Source organism: Phascolarctos cinereus, unplaced genomic scaffold (genome assembly GCF_003287225.1).
Source record: "Phascolarctos cinereus isolate Bilbo 61053 unplaced genomic scaffold, phaCin_HiC Scaffold_9;HRSCAF=440, whole genome shotgun sequence".
NCBI classification, from domain to species: Eukaryota; Metazoa; Chordata; class Mammalia; order Diprotodontia; family Phascolarctidae; genus Phascolarctos; species Phascolarctos cinereus.
This window is the reverse complement of record NW_027556402.1, coordinates 173,053,669-173,079,023: the sequence shown is the minus strand read 5'-3', so window position 1 is coordinate 173,079,023 and position 25,355 is coordinate 173,053,669. Positions and strand designations below refer to the sequence as shown.

The 25,355-nt window shown below is 39.4% G+C and overlaps 1 long non-coding RNA gene across 1 annotated transcript; it reads right to left on the bottom strand.

Annotated features, from left to right (window-relative positions):
• Positions 1 to 20,767: 20,767 nt before the first annotated feature.
• LOC110212508 (uncharacterized) lies at positions 20,768 to 25,088 on the bottom strand. Its single transcript, XR_013483884.1, has 2 exons — positions 22,443 to 25,088; positions 20,768 to 21,397 (listed from the first exon to the last, which is right to left on the bottom strand). It is a non-coding gene; the product is annotated as an uncharacterized LOC110212508 (long non-coding RNA).
• Between the last annotated feature and the right edge of the window lie 267 nt (positions 25,089 to 25,355).

The window sequence follows — 25,355 nt, the reverse complement described above, 5'->3', positions numbered from 1 at the left end:
GCACCACCACCACCACCCCAAATGAGACCTTTCCTAATTCATCCAACTACTAATGCCTTCTCCTTTCATTTGACTTTCATCTGCTCTGTATATGTCTTCTAATATACCTATTTACTTATGTGTTGTCTCCCCATTAGAATTCAGGCTCCTTGAGGTACTGATTTTGCCTTTCTTTGTATCCCCATTGCTTAGCACAGTACCTGACGTATAACAGGTGCTTAATGCTAATTGAAGAGAACCACTTTCATAGTTTTCTAATCCAATCACTACATGAAACAAGAATCCCCTCTACAATATCCCTCAAGGGTACCCATCCAGGCTTCCCTAGAACAAAAATCAGCAGACTGCAGCCAAGCCCAGGTTTCTGGCTGGCCAAAGAACACCCCACAACACTAACATCCATCCCAACAGGTCACTTGGACCTTCAGGTTTATTTTTGGGCACCTGTATAACATGATTTCCACAGTTAAATCAAAATGATTGAATTAAGCTGCTGTATCAAATTGGTATTTATCAATTACATTAGAAGATCACATACAAATATCATATTTCTACTATAAAGAGAATATCTTTTATTGGCTACAGGATGGTAGGATTCTAAGCTGAAAGAGACTCTATTACCAGCCAGTACCATCTAGTCCAAGCCAGTCCAGTGACTTGCCTAGGTCAGAAAGGCAGTAAAGAGCAGAGGCGGCTTTCCAACCCAGATCCTTGGCTGCAAATCCAGTGCCTTGTGTAATACTGCACATAAATCAATGAAGTCAACAGAGTCGTTGGCCCTTCATCACCTTCTTCATCCTCATCTCAAAAGGTCTCAGCAAATATTAAGCAACTGAATAACTGCAGTGAGAGCCCTTAGGAAATTAAAGCATGACCTAGTTGTATGACATCATCATTATTATATGGCTAATATAATGACACCACTGAAGTCAAGATGACTTCAATAAACAATCAAGTGATAGGTAAACGTTGAGTCACCCTGTCACCATAATGGCAAAATGGGATTTGGTTCAAGTCAACAAGCAGGTACTAAGTATTTCTAAATGTTGCAAGAAACTGTTGCCAGATACAAGAAAGAAAACAACAAACAGTTCCTGATCTCAAGGAATTTACATTCTATTCCATGACATGATAAATACATATAAGCAGTATAACGGGGGGGGGGGGGGGAACACTAAGCACTAACTGGGAAAAGACTTCTTTAGGAAGTGGCATCTGCGAGGAGTTTGAAAGGAAGGAAGGGACTCTAAGAAATGGCGGCAGGGGTCGGGGGGGGGAGAGAGGAGTGTCTTTTCCAGGAATGGGAGAACAACCTATGCAAAAGCATGGAGGTGAGAGATGGAATTCTGAGGTCAGGGAACGTAAATTAGACCAGTCTAGCTGAAACAGAATTTCTGGTTCCTCTTGAAAAGTGAGCTAAAAAAAAAGTTTTTTATGGGACTAAATAACAGTACGCTATCACCAGGCATGAGACCCCAGGAATACAAACCTTCTGTCTGAAACAACGTTGAAAAACCTAAGCTCTCCCTTCAGTGCAGTGATCAACCCTGATCCTCTTAGACTGATGGTGACCGACGCCACCTACCTCCTGAGAAATGGCAAATTCAAGATCCAGCACGAGGCATACCTTTTTAGAAATGGATAGTATGGAAATTCGTTTTGCTTGACTACACACATTGTTGCAAAGAGGATTTTTAAAAATTTAAAGAGGAGGCATTGGAGAGAAAATAAATGTTTGTTAAATGAAAAATTAAATAAAATGAGGGAAAAAATATTCTGTCTGTGATCCAACAACAGCCATACCAAGAAACAGCTATAGCAAAATCAGAAAAAAAATCTAGCCTCAGCACCTAAAATCTCAGGGTTTTTTCCAGTCTCATGTCCCGCTTAACTAGTCATGAGATCCCAGGTACATCATTCAAACTACTAGTCATGAGATCCCAGGTACGTCATTCAAACTATCTATTTTCAGTTTCAATATCTGCACAACTTACATGGTCAAAATCAAATAATTAAATCAAAAGAATTAAAGGTGAAACACTACATAAGTATAAGGTGTTGTTGTTAAATACTATTTGACAAGTTTTTATTTTAAAAGTAAAAAAAAGGGACTTTCATTGAAAGTTTGTTTGTTTGTTTGTTTTTTAAAGTAGCCATGTGGCCAAAAAGTTACTTTCTCTCTCCCAGACAAAAAAAAGTTCTTCCCCCAAAAGTAACTGACAGTATCTGTTTGGTAACTTTGACAAGGGGGAAAAAAAGAGATAAAACGCTTTTATGCAAATTTGATTTCCCTATAATAATCTAGAGCTATTCTGCTAGAAGGAATTATCTCCACAGGCTGGCAGCTGCAGTAGGCAGTGAATTAAAAATGGCTCTGTATATGGGAAAATCTGTGCTATAATCAGTGCTATTCTTAGAGAGGACATCAATCTAACCCGGCTCCCATGATGCTCTATTTGTGTGAATGACATACAAGCATGATGTAGAAATTCCCATTACATCACTAACTGTGCTCCTGCTGAACACAGTCACACACATGTGCAAACGGAATTCAGGGAGGCTTTCCACAGCTCTGTGGCACTGCCTTATCCAGCCTACTGACTTAACTTGTGAAGGAAAACCTTTAGGGAGAAAAAAAAAATCTCCACAATGGTTTATTCAAACTCAACTTTAAAACAAACTGCCTATTCTTTGAGTTTGCTTTAAGACTTCCTCCCAAGAGTTTTCTTCTTTTTCCTGCTGTTTGGATACACTAAAGGCTTGGTTCCCAGGTCACAAGACGCTAGGACAAGGAAGTGTTACATGAGCTCTCTTTGTGCATTGGAGAGGCACGTGCTTTGGAAAAGTATTTTAAGAAGGAAGCAACCACTGCAGTTCTGCACATAAAATGTCATCAAGTTTTTAATGATGCAGCTGCATGGGGAGGAAAAAATGCATTGCTATTGAGCGGGTGATATGTTCTGGTTAACTCGTGCACTTGTACACACTGCACCTACCCCCACACCCACCCCTTTCCTAATGCTGTCATCATACCAGGAATGTTGGGCTGTAAATAAACACCAGCCGTTACATCTATATACCAAGTGACTGCTTCCTTAGTTAATCTCACTGAGCTATTTCCTTGGTAATCTACAACCTCATGCTTCATGTGAGTAGTAATCCTTCTTCCCCAGTGTCACATACACTTGCAAATTGTCTCTGCTTGAGTGATGGATTTCAAAATTAAACCACCTAAGGGGCTTAGTGTTTTTAAAATCATATGGCATAATTTTAAAAATAACTCTATGAACTCCACAACAGAAAACCGAAACATTCCATCTATTAATCTGGGAGTGGTTTCATCTCTTTCCTAATCACTTAGCAAAAATGATTTTTATGCCAAGAATAAAAACATATGTACATGGGTGTGTAAACGTGGGACTGATTCAGGGATCTCTGCCACAGAAGAAATTCCCTCCACAGCTTGTTCCATTCGGCCCCCCTGTAAAGGGAACCTGACACATGGAGAACTGTCCACGTAACCGGCTCCCAGGTTCAGAGGCACCAAGAACAGCTTCTCACAAATATGACAATGTATCACTACTAACTGTTTAAGCCCCAGTGGGAACATTAATCCAGCCCTTAGTCACGCTATTGCAGCTGAAGGAAACACAGTTGTTCTTTTAAAAATGTTCCCCAGGGAGTGGGAACCTTTTTGGTCACATTTCAGGGTTCCAGCACTTGGTTCGTTCCCTTTGACTGATAACAAGAACAATGCCATGATGTTTTCCTTGAGTGTCCTATTTTTTATTTTTTTTCTCTTTAAGCTATGTCAGCCATAGGCACCAGAGGACAACAGGGTGAGCACATCTTCGTCCTCCCTACTGCAGCTCCCTTTGATCCCGGGAAGATCAGAAACATCCCAGTGTAGAGAGTGGAAGCTGAGTGCATTATCACTTCAGTGGGAAGGCTAAACCTGAATGCATCTGGGGTTAATTTAAAAGACAGCTGCATCCATTTTGCTCATTACTCTCTATGTATAAACTGCAAGTTACATATGAAAATATTTTCTTTAAAATCAAACTGTTACTTTGGAACTTCCTTCAGGAAGTCACTAAAGCATCTGACTAGTACACGGATCACTATTCAGAATGCTGGTGGCCTATGCATCCTTTCACAGAGATGGCAGATCACTACCCATGTCAGTGCAGGCATAAGAATCCTGAGAAAAACTTCAAGACATATCAAATGAAATCTTTTTAGATCAAGAAAATCCTTTCTGAAATAAACTTGTGGGGGGCATTTATAGCTTGGAGAAGACTCGATGGTATACGATAACTATCTTAGATCACAGGATAATAGAATTCAAGTGAAAAGGAAACTGCAGAAGCCATCTAGTCCAATTCCCTTGATTTTTTTTTTGAGAGGGGTGGAGAGTGTCTGGACCTATGATTTAATTGTAGGGAACTCCCTGAGAAGAAACACCTACCAATGCAGGTCAGCTCCATTTGCCAGCATGGATCTACCCCTTATCTGTAACCTATGATACCAGAGAGTTGCCTGGAGATCCTGATAGCCTAAGTGACTTGCCCAGTGTCATGTATCAGAACACCCAGATCTTCCTGCTTCAGGCTAGTTCTCTACCTACTATGCCAAGCTTCCTCTACATATGAGGAAATTGAGGCCCAGAGATAATCAATGATTTACCCAAGGTCACATAGGGAGGAAAGTGATAGAGCTGTGGGGTCCAATACAAGTACTCAGACTATAAATCCAGTGCTTGTGATTTGAAAGAGATTAAACACGCTCTGCTTAGACCCAGATGGCAGAATCATGAAAAGTGGGTGGAAGCTGCTGAGAGGCAGATTTAAGCGCAGTGTAAGAATAAATCTCCTAACAATGAGTGTTGTTCAAAAGTGGAGAGTTTCTTACCTATCTATTCTGTTCTATGGAACCACTTTTCTACTTTTTAACCAAAGAAAAGAGGAAACTTACCTTACTCCTCTAGACAGAAGTGGAGGGACCTAGGTATATAATGATGCACACACTTAGAGAAACAGGTCACTTGGTTGGGTTTTGCTCAAATTGTTTTTCTTTGTTGCAAGGGAGGAGCCAATGGTGGAAAGTAAGTTGGGATATAATACGGGGAAATAACTGATACGAAAAAATAGGACATAATAGTAATAATAGCTAACACTTAAATAGCACTTCACAATTATCTCATTTGAACCTCACAACAACCCTGGAAGGTAGGTGTTGTTATTGTCCCCATTTTTCAGAGGAGGAAACTGAGGCAGACAGAGGTTAAGTAACTTGCCCAGGGTCCCACAGTTAGTAAGTATCTGAGGCCACATTTGAACTCAGATCTTCATGACTCCAGGCCCAGAAATCTATGTACTGTGCCACCTAACTGACCTGACATAAATAATAGTCATTAGTAGGAGAAAAAGTCAAAGACTCTACCTTAGGAGAAACAGAGAAGTACTACTTAAGACACAAATTAGACTAAATGCCCTCTGAGGCCCCTTTCTACTCTAAGATTCTGTCATACAAGGCTCACTATAATAGTCATTTAATGTACAACCATTTGTACTCACCAGGATATAGTAGTGACTCAGGGCCTACCTACAGAGGGAAAAAAACCTCATCCTATATAATACTGTACTGAGAACCAGACAAAATAATGCCTTTTTCTCATCTTTCCTCTATCCCAGGGACCCAAAGTAGCTAGCATCCATAATTCTTAGAACCCCTTCTTCAAATAAGAAGGAATGAAAAGATGTTTTCTTGTTGCTATGCTAAAAGTCTGTCTCAGCAATTCTGCCTTGACTGATTTTTCAAGCCCATTTTCATATCCAGTCATTTGAGAGGCAGAAAGGCAATCCAAAGGATGCTGGATTTGGGATCAGAATACCAGAGTTCAAATCCCAGCTCTGCCACTTGCTTCCTCTGTGAACTTTGGCAAGTCTCTTACCCTCTCTTGGTGTCAGTTTCCCCATTTGCAAAATGAGGGGATTGACCTGGATGACCTCTAAAGTGCTTTCCAGGTCCAAATCTATGATTCTATTACTCCAGGTGCCACCAGACATAATATCATCTACTTATAATCCAGCAGAATAGAATATAATTCATTTGCCCTTAACACCCTGACAAAGGTGTTAGGGTGACTCAAATCACCTGCATTAAATGAAATTCCCAAATGGTGGGGTTGATTCTTCCCAGAACTATGTTTTTCTGGGATAATGTATGCAAAGTACTTTGAAAACCTTAAAAGTACAATATAAATGTCAGCTATTGTTATGCTCCTCCGTTTACAAATGATGGTTATATGAGAGACAAATTTCTATCAATTGAATCCTGTTTTCCTACTGACTTAACTCTATAATTTAGAGAGCAATGAAAGAAGTAGGGACCAACAGACATCTTTTCTAGTCTCACATCTGTCAGCAGCTTGCTTGTGTGACCTGGGACAAGTCATGGACCTCTCTAAGTTTCCGTTTCCTCACCAGTAAAACAAGAGAGAGACCTTTCCAATTATAGAATGCTGTGACTCTATAACTCCACAATGTGCTCCAAAATGAAACAGTCTTGGCCCTGAGAAATGACAGAATGCCTGGGTCTTACTTAAGAATGCAGCAAACCTTTAAAAATCATATGTTTGATGAAAAAAGCTGTAGCTTCTTAATAAAACATTAACAATAAGTTTAAAGCCATACTTAAACAGAAAATGTGGTGTTATAAAATGCAGGTAAAAAGAAAAGTATCATCTGCTTAGAGGAAAATTCAGAGCATTTGGGAGAGGAGGAAAAGGGTGATGAAAAGAAAGTAAAGAGATTTCAGGTGCCACTACATTTCTCTTTAATGGCTCATCAGAGTGTGGAGGTGACTCTGGTTTCTCAAAAGCTATGTCAGGAAAACTCAAACTCTGACAGGGTCTACCAAGTAACTTTCAAAGAAGCTAATCCCCAAAAGGTACACCAGGAAGGAAGGAATTTTTGGTCGCAGAAATTCTTGAAACCATCTTCCAAGGGGTGGGGGAGCTGTGATCTGTAGTAGTAGCAAGAATACCCACACAGCAGAAATCACAGATCTTTTTGAAGCATTGGAATCTTTTTTAAATTCAAAGATAGCTATTAACTGTCCCTTTTTTCTATGTCTCTGGGTGGCATTATATGTTGGAAAGATTTGCTAAAAATCTAGTTTAAGCTCCAGGTCTACTACTCAATCAGCTATGTATCCTTGGAAAAGTCACCTAAGTTATTTGGGCCTTGTTTTTACTAATCTTTAAAAAGAGGAGGTTAGGTGGCACAGTGGATAGAGCACAGGCCCTGAAGTTAGGAGGATGGATGTTCAAATGGGGCCTCAGGCCAAATACTTGACACTTACTAGCTGTGTGACCTTGGGCAAGTCACTTATCCCCAACTGCCTTAAAAATATAAAATAAGGAGGTTAAACTAGACTTGAAGTTCTTAGCCTTTTTGTGTGTCATGGAGTCCTTGGACAGTTTGTTAAAGCCTATGGACCTCTTTTCAGAATAAAGTTTTAAATGAATAATATATATTCTGATGAATAATGTTTTTCTTGGAGTAATGTTTTTAAAAGCAAAAAATATGTAGGATCACAAGGAAACCAATTATATCAAAATACAATTGTTAAAATATCTTTTTAAAACAAATTGACAGACTCCAGATGAAGAGCAGATCCTAGATCATCTTCCTAAGGTCCCTTTCAGCTCTCCCTTTTCCTATCTCTGAATATCTTAGTGGGGAGAGCTCCAAAGTAATCCTCAGAATGCTACAGGAATTTAGGTGGCAACTTTGTAAACATAAAAGTGAATTTAGGAAGCAATTTTGAAACCTAAAAGTGGAATTAGGCAGCAACTTTGCAAACCTAAAAGCACTACAAAAACAGGAGTCATTACTGAATGAATGTTGAAGCCTTAAAAAGCATTGCACTTCCCCTACCCTCCCAGACAGACTTATTGCTTCACTAGTGTTTGGCCCTAAGCTTTGTTTATACTCAGTAGGAGGAAAGGTGAGAAGATAAAAGCAATGAAGCCCAAGAGGAGAAAAGGCTGCAAAACCCCCCAAAGATCAAGAGACAACAAGAAAGCTCCAGGGAAGAATGCTTCCCAGTTCACAACAAGATTCCCTCCCTAAATAAATGACCCAAAAGAAGATCACTGTAACAAAATAGCCAAGGTTAAGGACAGTTGCAAATGTATATGAAACAATCGCTATACTTGTAAGTCATCAAAAAAAATTTATTTACTGAGCTAGATTGCCTGTTGCAATCTCCGGGAGTTCTACCAGTTCCTCCTCATTGCGGACTCCCAGAATACCGGGACGGCCTGTAACTGTATCCAAGCCTTACTCTAAAAAGCAAACTCAGAGAAAGGTATTCAATGTAAGACCTCCCCAATCTTCACATCCTTCCTTCATAAAGAACTTTACTTTTATCTCTTTTCATTTCTATGAACTACAACCACCAAGAGAATTCAAATTCCTTAAGAATGGAATTTGTTTTCTTTTTGTTCTGCTACCACTTAGTAGGTGATTAATGCTTGTTGTTTTGGATTGCTGGAATGTCATTTTCCTTGAGAATAATCAGGTTAGATCTTTAGCATCCTGGATACAAAAATTTAGAAACGCCATCATCCCTGCTACCATGCATTAAAAAAAAAATAAAACTACATACATAATATTAACAATAAACTGGCCAACCCCAACCTCCACTTAATGTTTTCAGGTATCTGGATGTATAACTGAGCAGGCTGCCTTTTCAATACCCTTTGCTTCCCTTTTCTAAAGCATCTTAAGACCTCAAAGAAAAAAAGAGTTTAACTAGGTAGAGATAAGGAATTAGACAATGTCTGGGTCAACTTGGGATCTAAGAGAGGGAGAAAGGCAGAGTAAAAGAAAAAAATTTTGTCTATGAGCAACGTTCATGGGAGAGGTCCCCCAACAAACATGAATGCTCCAGTCCAGACACCTTCCTATTGTGGGAAAGATGACCATCAACACGGCCCTCAAGACCGATTAGCTTCCCTTCTCTAGTTCTAGGCTTACCAGACTACCTGATTATTAATTCCATTTTCCAGGTACCTCTCTATACCGGGAAGCCTGTCTGATGAACCAACACAGGTATTCTGGGTGTCTTAATAAGCCTGTCACTTTTTAAGCCTTCAACCTGTGTGACCTTGAACAAATCACTTAACCTCATGGGAATTCACTCTCTCAGCAGAGTCTGGCCTAGATGAGCTATATCATCCCCTTCCTACTCTGAAATTCTATTATTCTATGGCATCCTTACATTGCAGTCTAAAAGCGTACAACATTTTAGGATAGAAAATAAAGTCTTCTCTCCTCTCCCCATACTTCCCCCCTCCCCTAAGAAAACTGCATGGGGAATTCACAAGTGCAGGATGTAATTACCCAAGTTGAAATTTCACCAGGATACCTGCATTAACAAGCTGCTTGTTACTAATCATCTTATTAATGAGAATGTTTGAAAAGTGTTTTGTGCTCCTCAGAGAGCGCTCTGCACAAACACTGGTAGTAGTAACAACAGGAAACTGCCTGTATCTGAGGATCCCTGAATATGAGGAGATAAGAACTTCGGACCCAAAGGTGTAATTCAGTTCTACATTGTAGGGGTGGGGTGGGGGTGTCAAACACCTTTCTAAGCATTTTTTCTGGAGGAGAGAAAAAGAAAGTAAGCCAATAGGCCTACCTGTACAAGGATAATAATGTCTTTTCCCTAGGCCAGGTAAAAAGGCTTAGGGAAACAAGGCAGGGGCCATGAGCTTGGGGGTTTTTTTTAGTGTTTTGATAGCTATATTACACTGCAATTGCCTTCCTTTTTAATCTTTTTTTATTTAAAATTTTATGTATTTAAAATATGAGTCTGAGAAGGGATCTATAGGCTTCACCTGTAGAATAGCCAAGGAGGCCATGACACAGAAAAAGTTTAGAACTCCTGTCCTAGACAAGACTTTAGAAAAGCCACTGCTCTCCTTTGCACAGAATGGTAGCACGTGGTGCCAGGTTACTGGAGAAGAGAGAAACAGGTACAGAAAAAGAATTCCCACATAATTGAAAATGAAGACCCATCTGAGAACCCACCTGGAAGGAGGGCTTCTACCTAACTCAAATGACTGACCCTGGATCTCTCTGTGGGAACCAGAATCGACAGCCAAAGACTAGCTACAGGGTTAAAACAGGGATAGGAAGGAAGGGAGGCAGTATTAAGTCACATGGAACACTTTACTGATGCCTAAGGAGGCTATTCAATGTCTTATTCAATGTTAGCCTCAAATCTGGAGGTTCTAACTCCAAGGCTAGCATACACCTCCACTACACAGTGCCATTGAAACATACGGAATCAATGCTGGAAGAGATGTTTAGGATCACCTAGCCCAATCCTATTATTTTACTGAGAAAATAGAAGTTCAGAACAATCAGGTGACTTGCCCAATCTCACAGACCAAATTACTGATAGAACCAGAACTAAAATCTGGGTCTTCTGCCTTCCACTGCTCTTTCCACCCAGCTCTGGATACTTTGGACTATTTTGTCTTTCTTTCAGGAAAATCAATTAGAAAAATGGTTCAATATGCAAAATTTCATCTTACAGAGAACTCTGCAGGGACACACTTATTCTGTAGTATCAAGAGAAAATTGTCATATTCAAATTCAACTACTGTGGAATATTTTGAGTTCTCTCCCATTCCACATGTCTTCTTACAACTGTTTCTGCTCTTTTAATTGCAAAAGAACTCTGTCTTCGTTTTGGTCATTTGTTAGAACTTTTTGGATGTCTCATCATATTTCTCTTTCAATCAGTATTATTTCTTTCAATAGTTAATCATTATAATCATTTAACTTCACATAGAAGCAATAACTCTTACATTTCAGTACTAAGATTGTGTTGAGATTTTTTTCAAATTTGCCACGTGGGCTCTTCTGTCCTCTCAGGCATTCTTTTGCTTCTTCTTCCTTTTGAGGGCAGAGGGGAGGCTTCTGCTTTTACAAACTGGGCTTCTGTTTTAAAAAGAAAAGAATACTATATTTTTTCAAACAGTGCCATGTGTATTTCACAATAATACATGTGCTGTAGTATTTTTCAGGGGTAGAGAAACAACTTCAAGCCTGAAGAATATGAACACAAAGAAGGTCTGTATGCAACGTACCACCTTCTGGCAGCTTAGTCTCCTCGACTGTGGGACCACTTCCCTCCAGATTCTTCCAGCTGCTGAACACCAAATAAAAGAGCTCTTCTTCCTCGGAGGCCACAGATCAAGACACCATCTGTTGCTCATTTGGAGGAAATTGTCCTGCTCAGAAACTGTGGAAATGTGATCGTTCCAACTCTTCTCTGTCACCTCTCACCCCTCCTCCACCTCCCACTCCACCCGCTGAACTACCCATCAAACACAGACAATGCCAGCTCTTAACCAAACGAGCCCTCCCCACTCAGTAATATCCTTGATTCATAAATGGTACAGAAGAATGCCTATCCTGCTCTTGCAAATCCATGTGTTACCATTCACACAACCATGCTGCCTACAGAAGCGTGGAACACGAAAGCAGCCCTATTTCAATTGCTACCTTCAAGGAGGCTTTATACTTCACAGCCAAACTATGTATCCATGACCATCTTTCCCTATGGCAACAGTGCCATCTAGTGGTCAGGTAAGCTAACAAAGAACACTCATCTTGCCTTCAACCTCCTGGAAGGGTTACTTAACTGCACCTCCAAATCTCTCCTTACTTTCCAAGAGGGAGTTGAAATGACTAGATGCCTACAGTGGCCAGCCTATATGCAGGATTACTAATCACTTGTTTAACCTATTAAACCTCTGTACTTTTCCATTGTCTCAACCACAGCCAAACTCTCAAAAGGGTGGGTGTAATAGGGAGAGGGAAAAATAATTCCTGCCAATGTTAGCATTTCTTGGTCAAATGCATTCTCAAATAATCAGGTGCAAACATGAATGCCAGAATCAAGCTGACTTCAAGTCCTTCTGGTCTCCAAAATCAGACAGTGATTTTAAAACCAAAAGAAGAAAAACAAGCTATAAAGGCTGGTAATGAGATTTTGGTATTTTATTCCATCCATAAACTGATCTGCTCTTGACATTTATGATGTCAGCAGACACTCATGATTGAATTACAACCTTGTCTTACATTGAACAACATAATGATGTATACATACGGCAAGGACCACAATTTGAAGAGAATGATCTGGCAGGCAGTTAATGGGGGAGAGGGGAGAGAAACAATTCACTTAATTTCAAAACCAAACTCTTCTTAAATAACCTAGTATACCTTGGAATAGAATTTGTACACCATGGCTAAATATTCCATATTAAAAATAGTTTGTGATGGGATATGCTTTTTTTAATTAAAAGTTTAATGTACATTAACATTTTTAGATGAAAAACTGACAATCCGAGAACAGTTCTAAATTCTCCTTTGATTATTTTTTCCAGAGCAATGAAGGCATTGAAAAGCTGCATAAGTAGGCTAACGAAGTCAGATTCTTTTACAATTAATTTTGTGTCCTACCACATACCCCTACTTAACTCCATTTGCTCCCCTTGCCCAGTGAATCATGTATAATTTTCTGGCAGGGGCTTCAGGACACTCACTGGCTGACCCTATACACTCTACCCAAGTGCTGTCATCTCCTACTCCACCCTGACTACAACTTCCACTGAGGTCTGGCAATTTACTGGCTGCCAAAGCAAAATTAAACAAAAATTAACTATATATTGAGCCAGCCACAATGTTCTCCCTCCCACTTCTCAAGGGGACCACTGTGGGCCTATTCTTCTGAATGATGACCCATGTTCCCAACTTTCTCTGAGTCTCTCTCCCTATCATAGCACCCCTGGCTTAGTCCTTCCCTCAAGGCACTGCCAAGAGGACAAACTAATTTTGAACTACAATATTAATGGTTGACATGTTACTCATCCCAGTTGACATATGCATGTAACAGGGACTTTCTATGGCCAGACCTAAAGTAACGTGGGACTTTCAGGTCACCTAGGTAACATGTTTTTACCTCAGTTGAAGCCACCCAACTGGTCTATACACATATAAGGTCCACCCTGACCCCTGAACACCACCCTCCTACCACCTCACCTTCAAAGCTTTCAGCTGCCTTCTATTCGGGGAAATGCCTGATGCCTCCCTTCCCACATTACACTTTCTCCTAGAGCTTTCAAAATCAATACCAAAGCCTTACTCTAGGAAATCTTCCATGAGAAAATGAGACTTGCCTACCAACGCACACTGAGTAACAAAAAAGAAAACTGAAGAAATGAGTCTTGCTTGAAAAATAATAATAACCTTATCACTTTAAAAAATTATAATAAGTTATTCTTGGAGAGAATCATGGTTAAATAATGCAAAATAGTTTTTACTAACTTAGTTCAATATTTTAATTGTTATAAAGACATCATGGTTATATCATAGGACTTAGAGTTGAAAAAACCTCAGAGACCATTTGATCTTAGCCAACTCCCTCATTACAAAGCATTCAAATGAGTGAAATTAATTTACAAGACTACACATGGGTAGTAAGTGGTGGTGTTGAAATTCAAACCCCAGGCCTTCTGACTCCAAAGGCAACGTTCTCTCCACTACCCCTTTGCAGAAAAAAAAAAAAGTAATATCCATAATGTTGTACAAATAACATCTGAAATAATAAGGATACTTAAAAATAAATATTTTATAGGATCAAAAATCTAGAGCTGGAAGGGACCTCAAAGGCCATTTAGCCCAAACCTCCTCATTTTATAAATGAAGAAATTGAGACCTATGGAAGTTAAGGTGGAACAGGTAATAAGCATCAGAAGCAAGAACCGAATCCAGGTGCTCTGACCCCCACACCCCCTCCCACAGCCTGTGCTCTTTCCAAGATAACACACCCAGCAATACTGAGATATTGTTTATTCATGGCTAAATCTATATAGTAAGAAAAAATAAATGCACAGTGCTATCTAGTAGTATCCAATAGAGTGGACATCAGATTAAATCTCTGATGGCCTCCTGTAGCCCAAAGTAAAACACATATGCCTCAGCTTGACATTTAAAATCCTTCATAATCTGAACCTCATCTTAGCCCTTTCTAGACTTCATGTATTTTATGTTCAGGTCAAACTGCATATTATTTGTTATTCCACAAACTGGGCGGTCCATCTCCACCCTCCATGCCTTTACAAAAGCTGCCCCAGGAGCCTAGAATATACCCCTTCTCACCTCTATCTCTTACAGTACCTAGTTTTGTTTCCTTAAGAAAGCCCTTCCTGATCCCCCTAGTCATTAGTTATCCCTCCTTCCTCAAATTACCTTAAAATTAATCAATCATTTATTAAAGCCTTACTAGGTTCCAGGCACTGTGCAAAGTGTTGGTAACATAAAGAAATGCACAATCAAGCCCTTGTTCTGAATCCCAGCTCTTCTACTTACTACCCATGTCACCTTGGGAAAGTCTCTAAACCCCTCTGGCCTCAATTTCCTCATCTGCAAAAGGAGGTTGGATGAAATGACATCCAAGCTCTCTTCCATTTCTCGATCAATGATCCCATATAGCAGTCCCTCAGTAAAATGAAAGCTTCTTGAGCATAAGGCCTCCTTTTTTTTCATTTTGTCTTTTAATCCCCAGGTATCTGGTAGAGCACTTTGCCCAGAGGCAAAAAGCCTTGCTGAGTGGAGCTATTAGTGCCTGTCTTGTTTTGCTATTACTGATCATTAAAAAACATGATTCTGGTCATCATGAAATAAAAGCACTAGAAGAGACCTTTAAAGATCACCTCGTGCAACTCTAAACTCATTTTACAAATAAGGAACATGAAACCCACGTAGTGAAGTGCAGAGCTAGCACAGGTTCCTTCCTCCAAGGCTCATTCTGCTCAATTTCCTTCTACTATTAAATAGCTTTGGAAACTTCCCACCTAAGAAAAGTCCCACTGGTCAGGTATGTCAAAGCAGGGATTCCTTTTGAGTATGGGTTATACTATATGTACTAGATGGCCACTGTGGTTCCTTCCAACTCTGAAAGGCTGTGATTTAGTAAAATGACAAGAGATCTTTCCGTTCTTCAGACACAATGTGTCCCTCACAATCTCTCAGCTCTGGTTCTTTGCACTGGCCACTACCACCACCACCCCCTGCCTGAAATACACTCAGTTTTCTCCTCCATCTCATACAATCCCTCCTTCTTCCTTCAAAGAGCAGCTAAAGCCCGGCCTTCTGCAGAAGACCTTTCAGGATGCTCCTCCCCACCCACCTTCACAACTGTCGGTCCCTCCTCTCTTAACTGCCTTAGATTTATTTTGCATTTACTGCATATACAAATTTATTCTTTATATACTTGTATGTGCTTGTATGTCTCCCCTGATCGAATTAAGGTCCTTGAAAGTACAGATGTTTCATCCTTTGTGTATGCATGACCACCATCTAGCTGGGGGAAAAAAATGCTAATTGACTGATTATTGATAATGGAGAAATTTACTGAATGAAGTACCTAGAGTCATACTAAGTGAGCTCCAAGTACTCCATGAAATGCGATCAGAGGTTTCTGGTAAAGTGATCAAATAAAACTCAAATCAATTAATTCTCCAATAACCAAATAAAATATTTTCATTTTATTATAGTTTCCAGGCAGCATGAATCACAGACCGTCCTCAACAAAATCATGGTGTAGACCAGTTTGCCTTCAACATTCCCTCCTTCATTTCCACCTTTCAGAACCCCAGCTGATTTGCCCTCTATTAGATGGCTAAGTTGTGCAGTGGTTGCAGTGCTGGACCTCTAGTTGGAAAAATCTGAGTTCAAATCTTGCCTCAGGCACTTGCTGGCTGTGTGACACTAGGCAAATCACTTGCCCTTTCTCAGATTCCTCACCTGCAAAATGGTGATAACAATACCAGCTTCACCAGGTTTGAGGGAAGAGCAAATGTGAAAACGTTTTACATTTATATGTAAAATGTTTTACAAACCTTAAAGTTCTATATAAAAGCCAGCTATTATTATTACTAGCTATTCTCAAAATCTGTTTCCTGAATGTATCTGATATTAGTCATTTGGCTTGGTGTGAATTTAAGCCAATGTGTTGTTACTTTTCCCAAGGCTATTTTAAGACCTATCTTTAACTGGGTAATGAAAGCCTTTATCCCCTATTAAAGGAATTTCATATGTAAGCAAGTGGGTGAGAAAATTGGGAGGAGATTTTTGAATGCCCTTCTAATCACATCATATTGGCAGCCACTTATTCTGCCTTTGGATAAGGCCTGACCTGACTCGAATAATAGCTTGACCTAACTGGAGAGGCAAAGTTTCCAGAAATGGAAAAAATAAATGGGACTTTTAGAAAAAATTAAATTACATGGAATAATTTTAATAGCCTTCAGAGCTCTAAAATCACTTTGTTGGTTTAGTAACATAAAAAGGCATTAGGTATAATTTGATTTGCTCCTAAAATTATCACCTTTGGTATATTTAGACCTAGGGTCCTGTACCCTGTCTTGTGAAAAGTTGAAATTAAACAGAGGTTTTCTTACAGACGATGAGATTTCTCCATTTTCTTACAAATGGAAAGATTTCTCAAATGTATTGTGACATATGTAGACATATATAGATAGTCTATTCTGTTAGTGCGCCGGCACATGAATCTTAAACAGACGCTTCAGATGGACAGCTAGCTAGGCCCAGCATTTCATAGGCAGAGAACCAGCTGATATAGGAATCAAGGCCTACGTCCGCGGAAGGTGTAGCTGGGTCTCAGTGAACACCCGAGTTGTACGTACCCACACTGATAAAACCTAGGCTCTACAGAAGTAAGCAAACTCAAGGAAAACAACTGTAAAAATGCAGGGAAATCTTTGAGGGGAGGGAAAGAAAAGGGAGAGTTTTTTTAAAAGTCTTTAAAAATACTTTGCAGGGGCAACTAGGTGGCACAGTAGATAGAGCTCCAGCCTTGGAGTCAGGAGGACCCGATTTCAAATCAGACACTTGACACTTACTAGCTATGTGACCCTGGGCAAGTCGCTTACCCCCAATTGCCTCACCAAAAAGAAAAAAAAAACTCTTTGCAAACTATAACCTACTTTCATGACAAAAGCATTCCCTACCCCTTTCCTTTTTCTGGATCTTTACTGAGAGATTATATGGCAAACTGGAAAAATTACTGGGCTGGAACTCAAGAGATCCAGAAACTAGTCTTAATTTTGCTACTTTCTAACTATGTGACTTTGGGCAAGTCATTTCAACTCTTCAGGACTGAATTTCCTTATCTGTAGAATTGTAGGGGAGGAGGTGGACTAAATGATGTCTAAGATGCCTTTAAGCTCTAAAATGTCATGGTTCCTATGATCCCTCAATGAGTCCAAACTTTGTTGCTTTGATCATTATGTCCATTGAGGTCTATCTTGTGTTTTTGGAACCATTATGAACATCCTCTCTTGATCAAAGTATTTCTTATCCTCCACCCCTAAGAGTGAACCAGTGGAATGAAAAGGGTGTGTCAAATGTTTGTTATCAGCTACCTACCCATAAACATAAGATCAAACTAAAATAGACAAAGTCCTAACTACTCTGTGCTCCAGCACCCCTCCTTGTTTGAAAGTCACAATCTCAAGGGAGATGTGCTATAAAAAGCTTAATTTGAGTATCATCTCTCATCATTCAATATAGTTTTTCAACCCTTTCAAAATTACATTGAAAAATCTATATAATGTGTGCTTAGATTAATGAACTGTTTGAATCCGGATCAATAAGCACTCAGAGCCCTGAACTGTTGACACCTGCTGGATCCAGCCCTCAGAACATTTCTTTGCGGGTGTAGCCAATCAGAAGTTTGTAACTCCAGGGGTCCCACTTAATAAACAAGCAATCTAATATATGACCTCTGTAGATTAATTTCCTGAGAGCAAGTAAATAATCTGGATTCAAAATTTTCATGATTATACATATAATTACAGTATCACTTACCAATTAACACATTGATTTAAACCTTCTTGGAATTGTGTACTTAGGTATAAAAGGGATAATCATTCAAATACTCAACATCTCTCAAAGACAGCAAAAATCACATGGCACATGATGTTATACACATCTGACTTCTCTTGTGGAAGAAAACATGATGAGAGCAGATTACCAATAATAATACATTCAAGGGGCTGGCATTATCATGGTTCAAAATAGCTGAATGACAACAATACATGTTAGGAAGGCTCAGCCCTGTCATCATAAATGTGCCTTTTGGAAATACAGGCATCTCCCAAAAATCTTTCCACAAAGCTAAAGATTTATAAAACTGCCTCTCTGGGCAGGATTAACATTATTATTATTACTGTTTTAAATTTATTGCAGCAACTGAGGTATAAGTTATCTGCCATTAGACAGTTACATAAATGGACAAAGATATATGATGGAGATTCTTTTCCACTTTGGACAAGGGCAATAATTAATGTAAGTTTGTCATTCCTTATTTCTAGATAAGATTATCCATTAAAAATGTAAATGCATCCCTTTGTAAGGCAGCCCAGCGGTGAAAACAAAGATAGGCATCAATGAAATTTATGTCCATTTGTGGAAAAAGCAGTTGAAAATAATAAATTACAATGGCAAATATAATGAACTCGCTATCCAACAGGAAAGGAATCAAAATGTAACTTCATCATCGAGTCTTTCTAGCCAACAGTTTCACTGAGCAGATACTCTCAAAGAAGCAGTATGAAGTAGGGTGAAAAATGCTGAACTCAGGCACTCACTAGTCAAGCCTCTCTTAGCAGTTCACTTAACAGCTTTGTGCCTCAGTATCTTCATCCATATAATGGGAATGAGAATAATACTCCATTACCTAAACTCACAGATTTCCAAGGAAACGCTTTACAAAGCTCGCAAGTACTATCTAAATATGGCCTGCCAGAAAACAAGGTTCCCATCTGGAGTCAAACTGTCATGGGGCAACATTCCTGATTTTTCTTCTTATTTTACTTTCTGAACAATTACTTTGAATCACCATAGAAAATAACAGTTGAATAAAGCTAACAATAATAATGCTTTTAGGGGGAGAAGAAGGTAAAGTCCAGGCCTATAATTTCATCTCTGTGGGGATCTTCCCATGTGGAAATACTCTTCACCAATGCAAATGGGCAATGCATCTGTAATATGCAGACTTAGGCATGTTGGGAGTGCTGAGAATTTAAATGGCTTCTCCACGGTCACACAGTTAGTATATAATAGCATCAGGATTTGGCCTCAGGTCTTCCTGACTCCCAAGGCAGCCCTCTGTCCATTATATCATGCTGCTCCACTTAGAGTTTTATAATATCACAGTGAATTTTTCAAAAATCAATATTTAAGTATTTGAAAATTAAAGATCTACTTAATTCAAACTAGTCTCATTTTCTCAATATGAGAAGTAACTATAACAATCATAGCATAATTACAAATGAAAGCAACATTAAATTTACTAAAAGTTATTAACTCTTTAATGTACATCTTAACTTTGTACCCAGATGCAAGATACTACTCAAGGTTAGTTTCATTTGAGTTTTTTTTACTCCTCCCCCAAGTAACTCTACTATTTTTGCTCTGCAAAATTCCTAATTCAGAGGTTATAAAATCGACATTCTGAGATTTATGAAAATTCAAAGTAATTCCTCAGAAGCAAAAACCTCAAGAATGTTGCCCCATGACAATTTGACCCCAGGTGTAAATTCTCTGCCCTCCCCCAAGTTCCAAAATGTTACTAAGGATATTCAACAGAACAGTTGGCTTTAAAGGTCTTGATGTTTTATTAATACTTCCATTTTTATCCACACTATTTAAAATTTCTGGAATGTGGGTTTCAGTGTGTTAAGAGGTAATCACTGCTAAGCAATAGGAAATCATTATGCAGGGAAAAGAATCAGCATAGAAACCAAACAAACTTCATTCCTCTCTTAACCCTGTGAACTGTTTTAAAGAGGGAAGGAGGTAAGGAAACCAACTTCTGCAAGCTGGAAGTCCCAGGTGGCAAAAAAAAAAATAGTAATAATAATAATGTAAGATTTCAGCGCCAGCTTCCACCTCTGAGACAGCATGTGAACAAAAAAACAGCACAGAAGAGTCTGCTTCTCCAAACACCCAACCCAAGGAAACTGCTTTGAGTTTCAGCCACTGTAATCCGGCTCTGGAAAACTCTGAGGGTGTCAGCAGCTTCTCAATAAAAAGGAAAACTGAAAATAGTACAAAAATAGCTCCTAATAGCAATAATGTATAGTTCTGTGGTCATTACCGGTCAGATAATAACTGGGAGTGACCTCAAAACCATAGATTACAGCTTAAGTAGGGCCTGGTGTTCATTGCAGATGTGCAGCCCAAAAAGAAGTCATGCAATCTCACCATCAGCGCTCACGCTGTTCCAAGGCTGGCCTGCATGTGTGGGTTTTTCCTTCTCCAGTGTTATCACACTAGGAATCTTATAATGATCTGAAAAATATGTACCTTTAGGTAACAGTGCCACACTGAAAAAAAGATAAATACCCAGACTAACGTAATCAAAAACATACAGAAGAAGCAGGTTCTGGTAATGCAGGTAAAGGTTTTTATAACACTTGTACCCTGATAAAATATTTCATATTTTTATATCCTTAGATGGCAGGAATGCTACAGGAACCTTAGTTCATTCCTCCAGTATCTCTGTAAAAGGGGGTAGGGAGAGAGCTGGTTCTGTTAACATGTACTATCCTCATTCTAAAATGAATGAATGAATGAATGAATGAATGAATGAATGAATGAATGAAGCCTTTATTAAGCACCTACTATGTACAAAGCAAAATGCTAAGCACTGGAGACACAAAAGGAAAAGTCAAACAAGTCTTACTTTCAAGTACCTCACATTCTAATGGCGGAGACAACGTATCAGGAAGGCTTCAGCTGGCGAGTCAGATGTTCCATAGATAAGAACACATAATTAGAACTGCAATTGCAGTAGACTAAGTTTGTTTTGCTTCCCAGATCTGTCTATACTCTAATCTCTAACATGAACACATCCTCCAATTGTCGTGCCCTCCTTATCGATTCATTTGGATATTAACTTCTGCCACCATTTTGCACATGTTTAGAATTTATTCAGATGTGTAGGGAATAGTAGATTTCTTTTATTTCTTCTTAATCCCTTTGGTGAACAAAGTTTTCAAAATAAGAACATTCCCATTCCTGAAATAGCCTCCCTCACCCAAGGTGGAAGGAAATGTAGTTTGTGGGCTACATTCCATGTGAAGACATCAAGGTCATTCTTTCCCCTGACCACAGGAGACAGGTTCTACAGCTTTATCAGCAAGGCCTAGCTCTCTGAAGATTGTGCGGGTGACTTCTAGGTAGAGAGTGATGTGCAAAGAGAACCAGGCTTCAGACACTTCCTAGGAAACAGAGCCACAAAAAGTAATCAATTTAACGGCGAGGAAAAGAAAATAAGCTATTTAAAAACACAAAAGTTGGGAGAGGAGAAAGAAAAATGAGCAAATGGGCAATCTTGTGAGTCTGAATCATGTTTTCTATTCGACACACTGAGACCCAGAATCCTTTATCCTCTTCCCTGCTCCTGTATTCACAAATTTTTCTCCTGCTTCCAAGAAATAGTTCATTCACAAACATCGGCTCCCTTGGCTTTCTTCATTCTTAGTTTTCTGGATTCCTACATACTAGCACCGTGGAAAGTCTTCTTTAACAGCTTTTGGGCAAAGGGCTACACTGTCTACCAGCCAAGCACCCTGGCCTATTTTCTTAAAGACCAAAAATGATGGTCCTTTAAGGCAGATGGTTTTAGTTCTAGAATAATAGCCTATACTCATACGGTGCTTCAGTTATGTTATATTTGATTACAGTTTAGGTTATATCCTCTCATTTGACTCTTGCAACAAACACCCCCACAAGATGCAATCACAAGAATCATTCTACTTCCTCATATCTAAATCATATTATTTTGGATCAAGTTGTCAAATTATTTTTCATCAAATCATATTATTTTGGAGTTAAGAAAACTGACACATAGAAAAATTAGGTGATTTGCCCAAAATCACAAAGCTAAGTAACAGAGCTAAGAGGCCTTCTGACACCAGGTCTAGAATTCTTTCCACTACTCCACACCACCCATTGCCTAGACTATTACAATAGTCTCCTGGTTGGCCTCTACTCCCTCAGTCTCTCCTCTCTCCAATCCATCCTCACACAACTGCCAAAATAATCTTTGATCTGACTGTGTTATTCTTCTCCTTAAAAATCTTCAGGGGCTCCATGCTGACTCTAAAACAAAGGACAAATTTCTCATACTGGTTTTTAAGGCCCTCCACAATCTGGTACCTCTTAGGACTTATTTTATTTAGTGAGATTTCTGGTTAAATTGAAGTATTTAGCTGTTGCCCATACACTCACCATAACATGCCCTGCCTCAACGGTTCCTCATACCTGGAATGCAGTGTCTGCTCATAGCCACCTTTCAGAATCCTTCTTTTCATGAGGTTCAGCTGAGGGGCCACCTCAAGCATGATGCCTGCTCTGAGGCTCACAGCTCTTTCTCTTCACATTATTTATTTGTGTCCATGCTCTATCAGCCCCAGTAAAATGTAAACTGTTCGAGGGCAGGGGCTGTTTCATTTTCATATCCCCAGATCCAATCAAAGGGCCTTGAGCCAAGATATGAGTAGGTAGTTCATTAAGTGTATTTGGAAGGGATCCAGGAGGTCATCTAATGATGTCCTAACATTACAAATGAAGAATCTGAAATCCAGAGAAGTTAAGATGTTAAGAGATGTGCCCAAAGTAACATGAGAAGTAAATAGCAGCACTGGTATTCAAACCGAAGCACTGTATTACCCTGTCTGTACCTACTACATGAAAATTACACCCTTGACCTACTGAATAAGAATATTTTATATAAAAAAATGTTCAGAATCCTTCTCAATTATTTCTTCCTGAAATGGAGTTTTGCCTATTCTGATACCTTAGAGAGACAGGAGAGAAAGTTGCTTTTGTTAGTGAGACTCCATAATTACCTGTATCTGCGTCCACTTGGCTAATATCTGATGGCTCTAAAATTTTTTTATAAATATTTCAGTTTTCTATCTTGCTCAGTAGAGAGACTTTTTCTCTCCCAATATTAACTACCTCCCCTTTCCTAGTCTGTGCCACATTTCCACCCAGCATCCCTGGACATCTGCATTTCTTTCTCAGGAGGCCACTATTAGATGACTCCATTTACATTTTTTAATGCTGAGCATAAATAAGATTTCCCCTGGCTCTGAGAAAGACAAGATGGCTCTCAGGGGTGAGTTACCTCTTGGGCAGTTTACTTCTTAATACAGGCTACCAGGGCTAAGTTTGTCCCATAAGTATTTGAGAAAATTCACATCTCCCTTCCCCAGCACTACCCAGCAGGTGCAAAGTCTCAAGAGTGCAAAGGGACACATTAACACTCACCTCAAACAACCTGTCTTTCTACAGGCATTCAGTTTATGAATGAGGTAGCCTGGAAGAAAGATTATTTGACAATTGTTTATGTAACAACTTCCCTCCCCATGTTTATTTGCAGCTCTGAAGATGAGGCTGGTAACCTAGGTTGCTGAGCTGAAGCCATAGATTATTTCTTTTTGCAGAGATATTAGAAACTGGGCTCATCCAAAGAGTCCATCTTTACTTTCTGCCAATTTCCAGGGTTATCTTAAGCCCTCTCACCTTTTTAAATAAACTGTAACTCCCTACCATTCCTGCCCACATGGTTGATCCCCTAGATAACCCAATTTTTACTGCTGAAACTTAAGAAGCTATTAAGTTTCCCCAGCCTGGCAAAGCCCCAGGTCCAGATGGCTTACTACTGGTTTTTATAAAGCCTTTATTAACAAAACAACACTGAGCTTCATTGGTATTTGTAATGGCGGGTTTTTTTTTTTGCCCTCAGAGGATCGTCAGTGGAGATGACAGCCAGTTGTTACCTGTGGACTGCTGATTCTCATAAATGACAACATTACAACCATCTTGGAATATCATGAAGCCCTCATATGAGTCTCTCTGGTCTCCTCTATAGTAATGATTAAAACTATTCCCTCTAACAAGAAAAATCACTTTAGTTAATGAGAAACAAAAACAAGGGCCCACTAAGGGGGTGTTGATATGGGATCACCCCCCATTTATGATTATTAACACAGTCTGGCAATGAGCTACTATTAGTCATCTCCCAATCGGAAGCTGGAGCTGTTAATTACCAAGCTGCTATCATGGGATTTGTCCAGAGTATTCTCTTTCCTTCGGGTGTAGGTTTTCCTCATGAACGGATGTGACATACCACACATGACAACAAGTGTCATGGCTATTTCAGGGTGCACTGGAGGGCTCAAAGGATTGGTAATGGAATACAGAAGTTCTCACCTCCAGGTTACTAGTTCAAATCCAAAAGACCAAGAAAAGACATTACCTTCTGGTGGCCTTTCCATAAGCATCACAGCACAGCATCAGCTGCCACTAACTGTTCACTTCAAAGAGAAAAAGAAAATGACAACTCACCATTGCTGGTCTTTCTTACAGGCAAGTCCACAGACAGCCCAGGTCTGGAAATGTTGGCCATCTGAGTTCACACCCTTCCAGAGAAGCACATAGCAAGCTCACAGGAGCCACTCATGCTGGCCCACCTGTTCTATGCACACACAGAGAAAATGAATCTCTAATGCTGCCACACTCAAATCTTCTGCTAACAAAAAGTTCAACTTAAAGAATTTTTCAAGTTACCTGTAAAACTCAATGGTTTTCACTTTTCCCATAACCAAATTTTTTGTCCATTTACGAAATTCCCTTGGAGGTATACTACTCATTCGAAATGTTTAAGGACCAAAAACTCAACCACCTACCAGGCAAATGGGCCCTGTCTGTACCAGAGGTTTTACTTCAGAAATGTTAACACACAAGGGAATTTTCCTTATGCTGCTAATGTTCAGCTCTATCTTAAAAGAACTTCATAGAAAAGTGCCTTTTCTTATTCAATCTGTAAGGTATTTCAGAAAATGTTTCCAAAGAAATCTGACAGGTAAGTGACATATAACACCCATCTTTCCCTCTCTAAAGTTCATTTTAAGAATCAGGGTTTCATTTTGTTTGGGTTTTTTTTCACGTTGTCACCTCTCTCTCTTTGTTGCTTCTGAGTATCCAGGCCACCACCCAAATCTTCTGCATCCTAACCTAAAATAGTATTTCATTAAATTCTGATTCTAAAGCTGCTCCTGGTCTTCCTTACACAACCATCTCTATTAGGCCAATGAAGCTACCATGCTCCACCCCAAGCTAACTGGGTCATCACCATAGGGGAGCAGCAAGAGACTCTGACAAACGGGG